The sequence below is a fragment of the Lactuca saligna genome, chromosome 8 (genome assembly GCF_052625555.1).
Source record: "Lactuca saligna cultivar CGN05327 chromosome 8, ASM5262555v1, whole genome shotgun sequence".
NCBI lineage: Eukaryota > Viridiplantae > Streptophyta > Magnoliopsida > Asterales > Asteraceae > Lactuca > Lactuca saligna.
Genome location: NC_136424.1, coordinates 156,183,496 through 156,196,373, shown reverse-complemented (window position 1 = coordinate 156,196,373; position 12,878 = coordinate 156,183,496). Strand labels below are relative to the sequence as shown.

The 12,878-nt window shown below is 43.2% G+C and overlaps 1 long non-coding RNA gene across 1 annotated transcript; it reads right to left on the bottom strand.

Annotated features, from left to right (window-relative positions):
• Nucleotides 1–1,639: 1,639 nt before the first annotated feature.
• On the bottom strand, nucleotides 1,640–2,087 carry LOC145009233 (uncharacterized). Its single transcript, XR_013663802.1, has 2 exons — nucleotides 1,981–2,087; nucleotides 1,640–1,896 (listed from the first exon to the last, which is right to left on the bottom strand). It is a non-coding gene; the product is annotated as an uncharacterized LOC145009233 (long non-coding RNA).
• Between the last annotated feature and the right edge of the window lie 10,791 nt (nucleotides 2,088–12,878).

Genomic DNA, 12,878 nt, shown 5'->3' with positions numbered 1-12,878 from the left:
CCCTGAGATCATTCATGAAACAAGAAAGAAGGTCGTTCAGATAAAGGGACGATTAAATGTCGTACATAGTCGTTAGAAAAGATACATTAACCCAATAAGCAAACCATTATAATTCAAAACAGGAGACCGTATCCTACTAAAGGTCGTACTATAGAAAATTTCATTAGGTTTGGGAAAACAAGGTGAACTAAATCCGCAATACATTGGACCTTTTGAAATCCTGAAAAGGGATGGTCCGTTGGCATACAAACTTAACTTACCTTAAGAACTCAACAAAGTTCACGAGACCACCCACATATATAATTTCAAAAGTGTCTCTCTAATGAGAACCTTGTGTTTCCTCTCGATGAGACCCAGGTCAAAACTAAACTTCACTTTGTGAAGGAACCTGTGGAGATCATGGATTAAGAAAGCAAAAGCCTCAAACAAAGCCGCATAGCTATAGTAAACGTCCGATATAACTCTCGTAGAGAGCCGGAGTATATTTGGATACGTGAGGATTAAATGAAACAAAAGTATCCACAATTTTCAGCGGTGCTCCCTCCTCTAGTAGAACAAAATGATAGTGCAACTAAATATTCTCGATCATAATAATTTCGGGACGAAATTCCTTTAACGGGGGGGGGGGGGGGGGGGGGTAATGTGACATCCCGAAATTTAGGTCAAAGACTGTGAATGGTCAAGCTCACAGTAAGTCTCTTTGTAATTTGAATCATTGAGTTTTGGTGCATCTAATATAAAATAAATGAGTTATTTCAACTATTTTAAGATACCAGATGGTAATTTACTTCCAAATGTGTAAATTGATAAACCAATTAAACAGCTCAAATTGCAACCATAAGAATGCATCTGAAAAATTGAAAATTTGTGTTAAGTAGTTGTGAGCAATACAAACATTCCAGTCTCGCAATACATGTTTCCCTAATTCTAAAAATATAAAAATCGTCCAAAACAGAGTTCATATGCAAAAGATACGACCGTTTTAAGAATCCAAAACCAGTATAATACTGATTTCTTCAAAACCATTAAAACTGTTTCGATCAATTGAGGAACTTGCACACGTCAAATAGAGATTCCGAAAGCATTTTTGGACTCAGACTATAGCCTAATATTTAATTTCATATTTGAAATATTTTTGGATAAAAATGTTTATAAAAGTTGAGAAATCAAACGTTTTAAAATTTATTAATCACGAAACTTTAAACTATTGATTTAAACCTAATTTTAATTGTTGCCAATCCATCAAATTTGATTTTTAATGATTTAGATAACATTATATTTTCATCTACGGATATAACCATTTATGTTGAAGCATAATTAACAAAATGTGGTCAGCATAACTAACAAAATATGGTCGGCTATAGATAGATTATTATAAATTTTATGATACATACATTAAATTAACTATAGCATAAGATAAATGACATGAACCAATTGGTACCATAATTTATATAGTTTCATCCAAATATTCAATCATGTATTTTTTTTTTTTAATAATACATGCATTCATACACAAAATACATATGAAAATTTATTAATTACAAATTACACATATTACCTTACGTAATCAAACAATTAGTTATACAAAATATTAAAATGAAACTTATACTCTACTTTTAAATATCCTGCCAAATAAAGATAAACTTGCAAACTACTCAACTCTTTTGCATACTTACTCAACTATTGTACAAATTGCTTCTAAGTTTTAACGTATACAAAATCATACGCCAAGGGTCTCCTTCTTCTGAGTCCTTCAGTTGCTGCCAGGGACTCATCCAAGAGGGAAACAACCCTCTTTCGATCTTTCTTCTTTCCCACGGGTTTCACAGTAACACCCAAAACACCTTAAGGTTTTGTTGTTGTTCTTCTCCTTCACTTCCCTACCAAAAACCAAACCTAAACACATACAAGAAAAGGATTTTGTTGTTCTTCTCCATCGATTTCTGTCATCACATAAAAAGAAAGAAAGAAATCCCCCACCTGTGATTTTAGAGCAAACAGTCACCACCAACACCAATGTCACTCCCCATTCTTCTTCCACTTTCCTTTTCCTTGGCTCACAGATGAACCACCACCGAGACCGGCGACCTCGTCGTCCCTCTTTCCTCTTGAATTCCAGTCGAAGAACCTCCACCGGAGGCAAGGTTTGTCGGCGATCAAGAGGGCAACGAACCTCCCTCAAGTTCCTTGTGTTCCCCTACGACTCCATAGCAGCAAACACCCTCCAAATCACCGTCCATCTGCCTTCGAATCACACCCATTCTCAATCAGACAGAGATTACCCTTCCCCTTTCTTTATCATGGAGGATTGAAAACCATCAAGACTTCTGATCGCTGCTACTGTTCGTTCTTCATCCCTCCTCAATCGAAAATAGCGCTTCTTCAAAAACCTTCGTTCGTGATTCTACCAACCAGACAAGGATCGAAACCCAATCGATTTTACCTTTGATTGCGTTTGGTCTCTGAGTTTTCCCATCGTGAAAGCTTCGAGTTCAATTCGATCCGTTCTCCTCTTTTGCCGATCAATGAAGGGTCGACTGATATCTTTCCCAATCGAGCCTTTTGTTCAATTCTCCCTCCTGTTTCGAGCCAACACCGAAGATGTGTATTCACCTGTCGTCGCTCGTTTCTCCCTCCGGATGCAAGACCCATGAATGACGATCTGCATCCAAGGTTTCAAGTGATAAATGCACATTCAATTTTGACCCAGTCAAAGGTTAAAACAAATCAAACTTTCATTTGTTTTAATTAAATATAACCCTCAACTTTTGAACTTGTGCGACTTTGGCCGCTCCTGCGAAATAACTCACAATTTAAGTCAAACTATCATTAAAATATTAGAGAACAGCCCCTCCCTTCAGAAATCTTATCAAGATGGGTCCGAAACTGTAATTTAGGCTGAGAATGTACACTTTCAGACCCTGTCTTGTAAATAGATTACAAGATTAGTCCCTGAAGTATGATTTTGGCAAAAATCAAACCCTAGAGTTTATTTATTTAAAGAAAGACCACCATATACTTAATAATTAATACCAAAACTACCCCTTTGGTTTATTAGGAAACATAAATATACTCGGTGGTTCGTCATAAGAACGAGGAACATCACGTAACAAATCTTACAACAAGATCCACACCTCGAGCCTCGTTCACGCTACGAATGTGAGTGCTTACGGCCCCTTTTTAATATTTCAATTACTTCAGGGGGAGAATACATGTTACATGTGTCGATATATTTTGTTTATACAAACCAATTACCTTTTTATGCGAAAAGCCTAGTTTATAAAAATATTATTATTTGACAATTTACTATATTGTTACGAATAAACTAGTATAAATTTTCATATACGTATTATTGTTATTTTATTGTGAAATAACCATTTCACAAAACAAATACTACATGATACAAAGTTTTATGATTTTTATATTATAACAAGTATATTATGAAATTGTGTAGTATTTCAATAGTTCAAAATATTACAATACATGTATATTTATATGTTTATATGTATAAAGTTTATAGATGTACATCTGTTCATTAATTTGAAACATTCATTTTTAGTCTTATATGATATGCATACTACCAATTTAAATTATTCCAAAGTTTTAAGACTTCTATATATGAATACTTTTATGCATAAGGATTTACACAGTTATACAAGATCGTTATGTTGAACTACATTTCTCTATAAAAGCGAGTAATTTATACCTTTATAAATGCGACAACCATACTCGGCTTTTACGAATGCTATACTACCAAATTCATTATGCCTGACACTTAATCTTAATTAAGTTAGGCTGAGAGTTATTCACAACTTTTCGTTAATGGTTTTTGAGTGAGAGGCTACTATTCATTAGCTGAGTTTAATCACTTAGCATGCCCCACACTGCTATAATCGTTAATCCTCGGAGCGAGGTACAAATATGTATAGATCTATATGGGGCCGACAACCCCACCCGCGATTGCTAGCTACAACCATCGACTGATCAATCGTAGCAGGTGATATGTGTCTACGATCGTTACTACGACGTCTAATGAAGCGTCATAGGGAGGGGTACTTTTTCGTCCATAGCTCGATTATAGAACTCACTAAAAACATTAACACGAATTTCTCTCTCTCTTACTACAACCATAGGTTTGGTTGCCTTTAAGTACATTTTTAAGTATGGAAATTACTTATACAAAGCATTCATTTGGACTTTTAAGAAGTCCTTACAAGTATATTTTTTTTTAAGTATGGAAGTTACTTATACAAAGCATTCATTTTGACTTTTAAGAAGTCATTACAAGTACATTTTATGTATGGAAATTATTTATGGAACATAACATTTTGGCTTTCAAAGATTCATTATAAACGCAGTTTTAAGTATGGAAGTTAGTTATACAAAACATTCATTTTGACTTTCAATGAGTTATTACAAGTACATGTTAAAAGCATGAATTTACTCATATCAAAATACATTCTTGGCTTTTAAATACTCTTTGCAAATACTGTTTTTAATGATCGTTATAATACAAAGATAATACTTTTTAGACTTACTGAAAGTATTACTGCGTTAGCAGAGAACCTGTGACACTCACCAACCTTTATGTTGAATTTCAAAACTACATGTATTCTTAGGAAAACACTAAACAAACATTCAAGACAGATTGGATTACAGGTGACCTAGTTTACTTACTGTTATATTAAATGTCTATTTGTTGATGCAATTTGTGTATTATTATTATTTTTTGTAAAAACCTTGTATTCAAATATCAAGATGGAACATGAATGCTATTTTGTTTATTGTTGTACTTGTGCTATATATTCAATTTGCCTGTGATCCATGAACTTAGTCGCACAGCCCAGCGTGTTCCGCTGCCTCGGTCGGGGGTGTGACAAAAAAGCACGGTAAGACTACAGGAAGTTGTAGCATCAATGAGTTAGTGCGAAAGGGTGTTATGATACTGCGGGGAGCCGTAGTACTCACTAGTCAGAGAATGGGTGTTGTGATACTGCGGGGAGCCGTAGTACTCAATAGTTAGAGAAAGGGTGTTGTGATACTGCGGGGAGCCGTAGTACTCACTAGTTAGGGAAAGGGTGTTGTGATACTGTAGGGAGTCGTAGTACTCACTAGTTAGAGAGAGGGAGTTGTGATATTGCGGGGAGCCGTAGTACTCGCTAGCCAGAGAGAGAGTGTGTCATGGTGCTGCAGGGATCTGTTTTATTCGTTAGTCAGAGCATGACATATGACTGTTCCTAGGCTTGAGTAGCCTTATTGGATTGAGACTTGGGGGACCCGGTGGTCAAACCAGGAGTGAGACAGAGGTCTCCATAATGGTCGGGAATCAGTATATTCTGAGTTAGGTTGAGGAGACCGAAGTCGGAAGGAATCGGAGAAGTGACGTACGCGTGGGTTGCGGGTCATGGGTCTCGAGTTGAGTGTTTTATTGGGACAAGTGGTTCCAATTTTGTGCCGGACCAGACTCTCGAGTTGAGTTCGATTCTAGTGGTGTATTGAGTTGGCAGAATGAAATTCTGGATTCAGAGATGAATTTCATTTTGAAGGGGGTATTGTTTTCATCTGGTGTCTTAGACCTGAGTGGTTCAATTCGCTGGTATGAGAAAACCGCGAAACGCATGGAAATAATGAGTAGTAGATGACAGAGGTTGAGGGTGAGACGAATTCCGTATTCGCTTGAGGTAAAGCGAACTTCGTGACTTGTGTGTCACACCGGGCCAAGATAGTTGTATTGAGAAGGAAGTCAGTGAGACGTTTTGGGGCATGCAAAGGGTAACCTTTGGAGGTTCATCTACGGGGTCGGGGGTTGACCTACTGTTCAGTGTTGCGAGGGATATTTGAAAGGGAGCTGGGGCTTATGATTGATAGATATCAAAGGATACTTCTGAGCAAGCATGATCATTTTATGGTGTCTACGGACAAGGTGTTGAGAGTTCTTTGTTCAGATGGGTTTCAATTGCGGTACAGTGGATAGGCCTCTGGTGTAATGAGACCATCTCGTTCCTCGGAGTATGTTATGGATCATTTAGTATGTCTGGTATGAGTGATCAGTAGCCAATTTTTGGATTTGGGGCTTGTTTCTATTAGCCACAACGAGAGAATCAGAGGAGCAGTGAGTTATTAGGGTCTGTTATTCGAGGAGCGAATAACATGGTGATAGCTTGAGAGGGCGGTCTGGCAGTGAGACAGGCCACTAGAGTTTCCAGATTCTAGAGAGTCAAAAGGGGTATCGTAACGGTAGAAAGGTATGTCCTCTTCCGGGTTTGGGAGTTCTTGGTTGGTTTTAGGTGTCCATGGACGAAGTTAATCATGTGGAATGAGATCCTTTCGATGGTATCTTTCGGGTTTTTGGGTAATATCTTTGTGTTTTGGAAGAGCAATTTCGGGGGCGAAATCTAATTCAAGTGGGGGAGATTTGTAACATCTGGATTTCCAAGTATATTGCTATGAGGGTAGTTCTGAGATTTATGGTGCGACTCGACGAGTTATGAGTCCAACTCGTCGAGTAGATTCGAGTATTTGCGTGAGTTAATGAATGGACTCGACGATTCAGAGAGCCGACTCACCGAGTAGGTGTTGGGCAGAAAGACCCTAGATTCTCAGGGTTGGGTCCTATTTAAAGGACCTTAAGCCGCCTCATCAGCCTCCTTACTTCCAGATGGAAACCCTAAACGCTTAGAGGGAGCTAAAAGAGAGAAGAGACATAATTTTGGGCATGTTGTGATCTTTTGGAGGAAGAAGGGGAGAGCATCAAAGCTTAGATCAAAAATGGGCTTTTGGATCCAGAGATTCTCTGTAACAACGTAAATTTTTAAAACAAAATTTCCATTTCTTAAAAAACATGTTTTCATTCAAAACAAGTCATAAAGATCCAATGTATCATATCATAATACAAATCATATAAATCCGAAGATCATAAATCCTCCATCAATACGTACAGATCATGCCGACGCCTTCCCACGGTCCTCGCTAGTACCTGAAACCCATAACACAACAACTGTAAGCATAATTGCTTATTGAGTTCCCCAAAATACTACTTACGCACATACGCCTTTCCAGGCCATGACCTTCCGGTCCATGTATCTCAGGGGACTTTCGTCCCGACCCGGTAAACCTTCCGGTCTTACCCGTGTGGACCTTCCGGTCCACATCACAATGCCTTCCGGCCCATAACATAAAATGCCTTCCAGCCCATATCAAGCATAGCATACATCGCACATACAAACAACTAACTTATCATATTCAATGCATACAACTCATAACATATCCGACCTCTCACTCACACATAAATACCCTTCCGGGTACAGTATAGTGAGAAGACTCATCTCGTAGGAAGTCTAGAATCTCACGTGCTCGCTATCTCCGAATCTCGAAACGAAGACCCAACCGCACCTAATCATAACGAAATATCATTCTAATTAATATAGACTTTCAAGACTAGGCTATACCCTTATCATTATTCCACAGAGGGGTAAAAGACCATTTTACCCTTCCTTGACTCATGTTGACCAAACCCTAAAAGTCAACGAAAGTCAACTGACCATAGTACGCGGGGCGTACCAGATTCTGTACGCGGGGCGTACATCGACGAGTCACAAACGGGGGTCGCAACCCGTTACGCTGCGCGTACTGGGAGTTACGCCCAACGTAAACCCCAGATTCAGCCATACCATATTTCTTGTCTTAAATGGTTAAGACATTCCTTCAACTTCTAGATCTGGCTCTCTATAAGCCTCCTAATCCATAAAGTCGGAACCTTTAAGCCTTGGCATGGCTGTAAAGGCTCCTACACCCTCTAACACCTTCCTTTTCACCTCCAAAGACCTAGATCTCATGCATGGCTAAATATATACGTCCAAGATCACATTTTTATGAACATACCACTCAAATGGACCTGGAATATGGTAAATCTAAGCCAATGGAGACTACTTGCTCATAAAGTCTCCATCTTGGGGGCCAAAACCCTAGAAATTGGTCCATGAAACATACCATAAGAACTATAAGGCGAGATCTGAATTTTTTACCTCTGGAAGAAGCTCCAACCTTTGCTTATCTCGGATCTACACTTGCACACCAACTTCTAGCCTCCACAATGGACTCCTCTTCCCTTTTGCTACCTTGAAAAGTCACCTCATAGCTTAGCACACTCACAAACAAGCTATGAACGAAGGAACAACTCTCTTAGGGTTTCTTTCTGAAGGATGTTGGCTAAGGAACAAAGCCATCTCATTCCTTTTATAGCCAACAACTCAAATTAAGGTTTTGGGTCTGGACCGATTACGCCCGGCGTAACCTTGCGTACGCCGAGTGTACCCGACGATGACGTGTTTAAATGAGGCGCGCGAGTACGCGCAGCGTACTCCTTGTACGCCCAGCATACTCGCCCAACACAAAGGCCCAAAATGACAAATGAATAAAGATGAAGGGCTAATCGGTTGTACCTGAATTTTGGGATGTTACAATTCTCCCCCGCTAGAACCAGACTTCGTCCCCGAAGTCTTATACCGAAAACAATTCTGGATGCTGCTCCCGCATCTCTGACTCGGACTCCCACGTCAGCTCGGACCCCTTCCGATGCTGCCACTGCACTTGCACCAAGGGCACTTCCTTGTTCCTCAGAACCTTAACCTTCCGATCCCTAATTACCACTGGTCTCTCAACATAGTTCAGGCCCGCATCCACCTGAATATCCTCTAATGGTACCACAGCCGACTCATCGGCAATATACTTCCTCAACTGCAACACATGAAAGGTGTCGTGAATCTGACCCAGCTCTGCAGGTAGATCCAAACGGTAGGCTACCCTGCCTATCCTCGCGATTACCCTGAAAGGTCCAATATATCGAGGTCCCAACTTGCCCCTCTTCCTTAATCGAATCACTCCTTTCCAAGGAGAGACCTTTAGGAGTACAAGGTCCCCAACCTGAAACTCGAGTTCGGACTGATGCCTTTCCGCATAAATCTTCTGGCGACTCTGAGCGGTCAACAATCTCTGCCTGACCTGCTGTATCTGCTCGGTTGTCTGAAGCACAATCTCCGTATTACCCATTACCCGATGCCCCACCTCTCCCCAACAGATGGGGGTTCGACACTTCCTCCCATACAACAGCTCAAAGGGGGGGCATACCAATGCTCGAATGATGGCTGTTGTTGTACAAAAACTCTGCCAAGGGTAAATAGGTGTCCCAACTCCCTCCAAAATCCAAAACACACGCTCAGATCATATCCTCGAGCGTCTGAATTGTCCGCTCACTCTGCCCGTCCGTCTGTGGATGGTATGCGGTACTAAAATGCAGCCTCGTACCCAACTCCTCGTGAAACTTCTTCCAAAAGCTGGAAGTAAATCGTACGTCTCGATCTGAAACAATCGACACCGGAACCCCATGCCGCGATACCACCTCCCTCACATACAATTCTGCCAACCTCTCAGCAGAATAGCTCTCACTGATAGCAAGAAAATGAGCGCTCTTCGTCAACCTATCAACAATCACCCAAATTGCATCGACTCCTCGCGCAGTCCTTGGCAATTTGGTGATAAAATCCATGGTAATCTGTTCCCACTTCCACTCGGGAATCTCCAACGGTTGCAACTTACCATGCGGACGCTAGTGCTCGGCCTTAACTTGGCGACAAGTTAGGCATCTCTCGAAAAACCATGCAATATCCCTCTTCATACAGGGCCACCAATACTCCTTCTTTAGGTCCAAATACATCTTAGTAGCCCCGGGATGGATCGAGAACTTCGATCGATGTGCCTCCTCCATCAAAATGGTACGCGTCCCGCCCACAAACAGTACCCAAATCTGACCCTGAAATGTCATAAGTCCCCACCTATCGGTAACGAACTCCGACACCTGCCCAACAACCCGCTCCCGCTTCCGGTTCTCTGGTCTCGCAGCCTCAGCCTGGGCCCCTCGAATGGTGTCCAATACCGGAGTCATCACCGTCAACCTCATAAAAATGTCTCGGATCGGGGCGCTCTCCGAACTACGGCTCAAAGCATTGGCTACGACATTAGCCTTGCTCGGGTGGTACAGGATCCCGCAATCATAATCCTTCACCACATCCAACCATCTTCTCTGACGCATATTCAGGTTTGGCTGATCCATCAAGTACTTCAAACTCTTGTGGTTCGTGTATATGGTACACCGAACCCCATATAGCTAGTGCCGCCAGATCTTGAGGACAAACACCACAGCCCCCAACTCCAGATCGTGGGTGGGATATCTCGACTCATGAGGCTTCAGCTGCCTCGATGCATATGCTATGCCGTGCCCCCTCTGCATAAGCACTGCCCCTAACCCAGATATGGATGCATCACAATATACCACAAAATCCTCCATCCCTTCCGGGAGTGCGAGCACCGGGACCTCGCACAACTTCTGACAAAGGGTCTCAAATGAGGACTGCTGCTCCGAACCCCATGAAAATGCAACACCCTTCCGGGTCATCTTGGTAAGTGGCACGACGATCTTGGAGAAATCCCTGATAAACCTCCGGTAATAGCCGGCCAACTCCAGAAAGCTCCTGATCTCAGTGGGTGATCTCGGCACCTCCCATCTCATCAATGCCTCAATCTTGGCCGGATCGACCAATATCCCTTTCTGGTTAACAAGATGTCCTAGGAACTGAACCTCTCGTAACCAGAAATCACACTTGGAGAAGTTGGCATACAGCCTCTCTAATCTCAGAACTCCAAGGATTTCCCTCAAATGCTCCTGATGCTGCTCTCTAGACCTCGAATATACCAAAATATCATCAATGAATACGATCACCGACTGATCCAGCATCGGCCTGCACACCCTGTTCATGAGATCCGTGAACGCAGCTGGGGCATTGGTGAGCCCAAAAGGCATCACCACAACGAGTTCTGAATGTAGTCTTCTGGATATCTTCATCCCGAACCCTCATCTGATGATAACCCGGCCTCAAATCTATCTTGGAGAACCAAGATGCCCCCTGCAACTGATCGAACAGATCATCGATCCTAGGTAACGGATACCGGTTCTTGACCGTCAACTTGTTCAACTCCCGGTAATCAATACACATCCGGTGTGAACCATCCTTCTTCTTGACAAAAAGGATCGGTGCTCCCCAAGGCGAGTTACTCGGTCGAATAAACCTCTTTCCCAACAGCTCCTGAAGCTGCGAGGATAACTCCTGCATCTCTGGCGGTGCGAGGCGATAAGGCGCTTTGGCGATAAGTGCTGCTCCCGGAATCAAATCAATACGGAACTCCACTTGAATTTCCGGAAGCACGCCCGGCAGTTCCTCGGGAAAAACATCCGGGAACTCGCACACTACCGGAACCTCGCAACCGAACTTGGCCTCCCAGTGGCCACTCGTGTGTCCATCACATAGGCTATGAACCCACTGCAGCCCTACTGCAAACTCTGCCTCGCCCTGGCAGCCGAACAAAACGCTGACCCACACCGGGTCCCTTCCCCATACACAGTAAGCACTCCCCCACTAGGGTCTCGCATATTTGCCAGCTGTTTCCCGCAGTCAATGACCGCTCCAAACTTACTCGACCAGTCCATGCCAACGATGACACAGACATCTCCCATAGTGATAGGAACTAGGTCTATAGGGAAATCGACACCAAAAATATCGAGCACACATCCTCGAATCACGTCGATGGTATAAACCGCTTTCTCATCAGCTATGGAAACCCTCAGAGGTCGACTCATCACCTCTCGATCAATACCGATGTGCTGACTAAAAGCCAGAGATACAAAAGACCGACTTGCACCCGAGTCAAATAATACCAAAGCAGGTACAAAATTCACAAGAAAAGTACCTACGCATATCATAATATAAGCACAACATCTCAGCATAAAAATAAATACATGAAAGAATACATACCAGCCACGACATCGGGCGCCGCGCGGACCTCCTCTGCAGTCAACTGAAAAGCTCTCCCACGAGCCCTCGGAGCCTCGACCTTCACCGGTCGAGTCTCAATAGCCCTAGCAGCAGGCGCAGATCCCTGGAGAAGCTGAGGACACTCGGCCTTCCTATGGCCGGTCTGGTTGCAATGGAAGCAGACCATAAATCCCTTAGGGCAATCCCTAGCGATGTGCCCCTCCTTGCCACATTTGTCGCAAGCACCTGATCGACAGGCCCCCTCATGATCCTTACCGCACTTTCCGCAAGTGCGGCCCTTCTGACCTCCCGTCCTCGAATCAACGGACTTGGTCTGCTTGGCTGCCGGCTAGGACTGAGTCGGCCGCCGATCCACCTGCTGAGACTCGGCCTCCTCCTTGGCCTGAGTCTCCAACTCGATCTCCCTCTTCCGGGCATTTTCCTGGAGCTCAGCAAATGTCCGGTATGTCGAGTTCGATACGAACTCCCGAATGTCCCTCCTCAGTATACCCAAATATCGGCTTATCCGTGGCTGCTCAGGGCAGAACATCGCCCTCTCATGAAACTTCTGGGTGACCACAACAACTGAATCATTACCCTGCTTGAGGGTCAAGAACTCCTGAACCAGTCGTTCCCTCTCCACCGGGGGAACATACTCATCTCTGAACATGGTGGTGAATCTTTCCCAAGTCACCGCTGAAATCTCCTCAAGAGTGAAGTTTGCCGTCACGAACTTCCACCAATCCTTCGCTTCCAGGCGGAGCTGGTTCAAAGCAAATCGTACCCTCAAATGCTCCGGATATGAACACATATAGAAGCATCCCTCAATGTCAGCAATCAATCGCATCGCAGCGATAGGGTCCTGCGTCCCATCAAACTCAGGTGGATTCGTGTTGCTGAACTCCCGGAACAATGAGTCACCCCTTGAGGTCTGGCAGCCGACACAACTGTTGTAGCTGCAGCCTCAGTCACCGCGGCGCACCGCTCATCAAAAGTCTCCAACAGCGTGGTCTT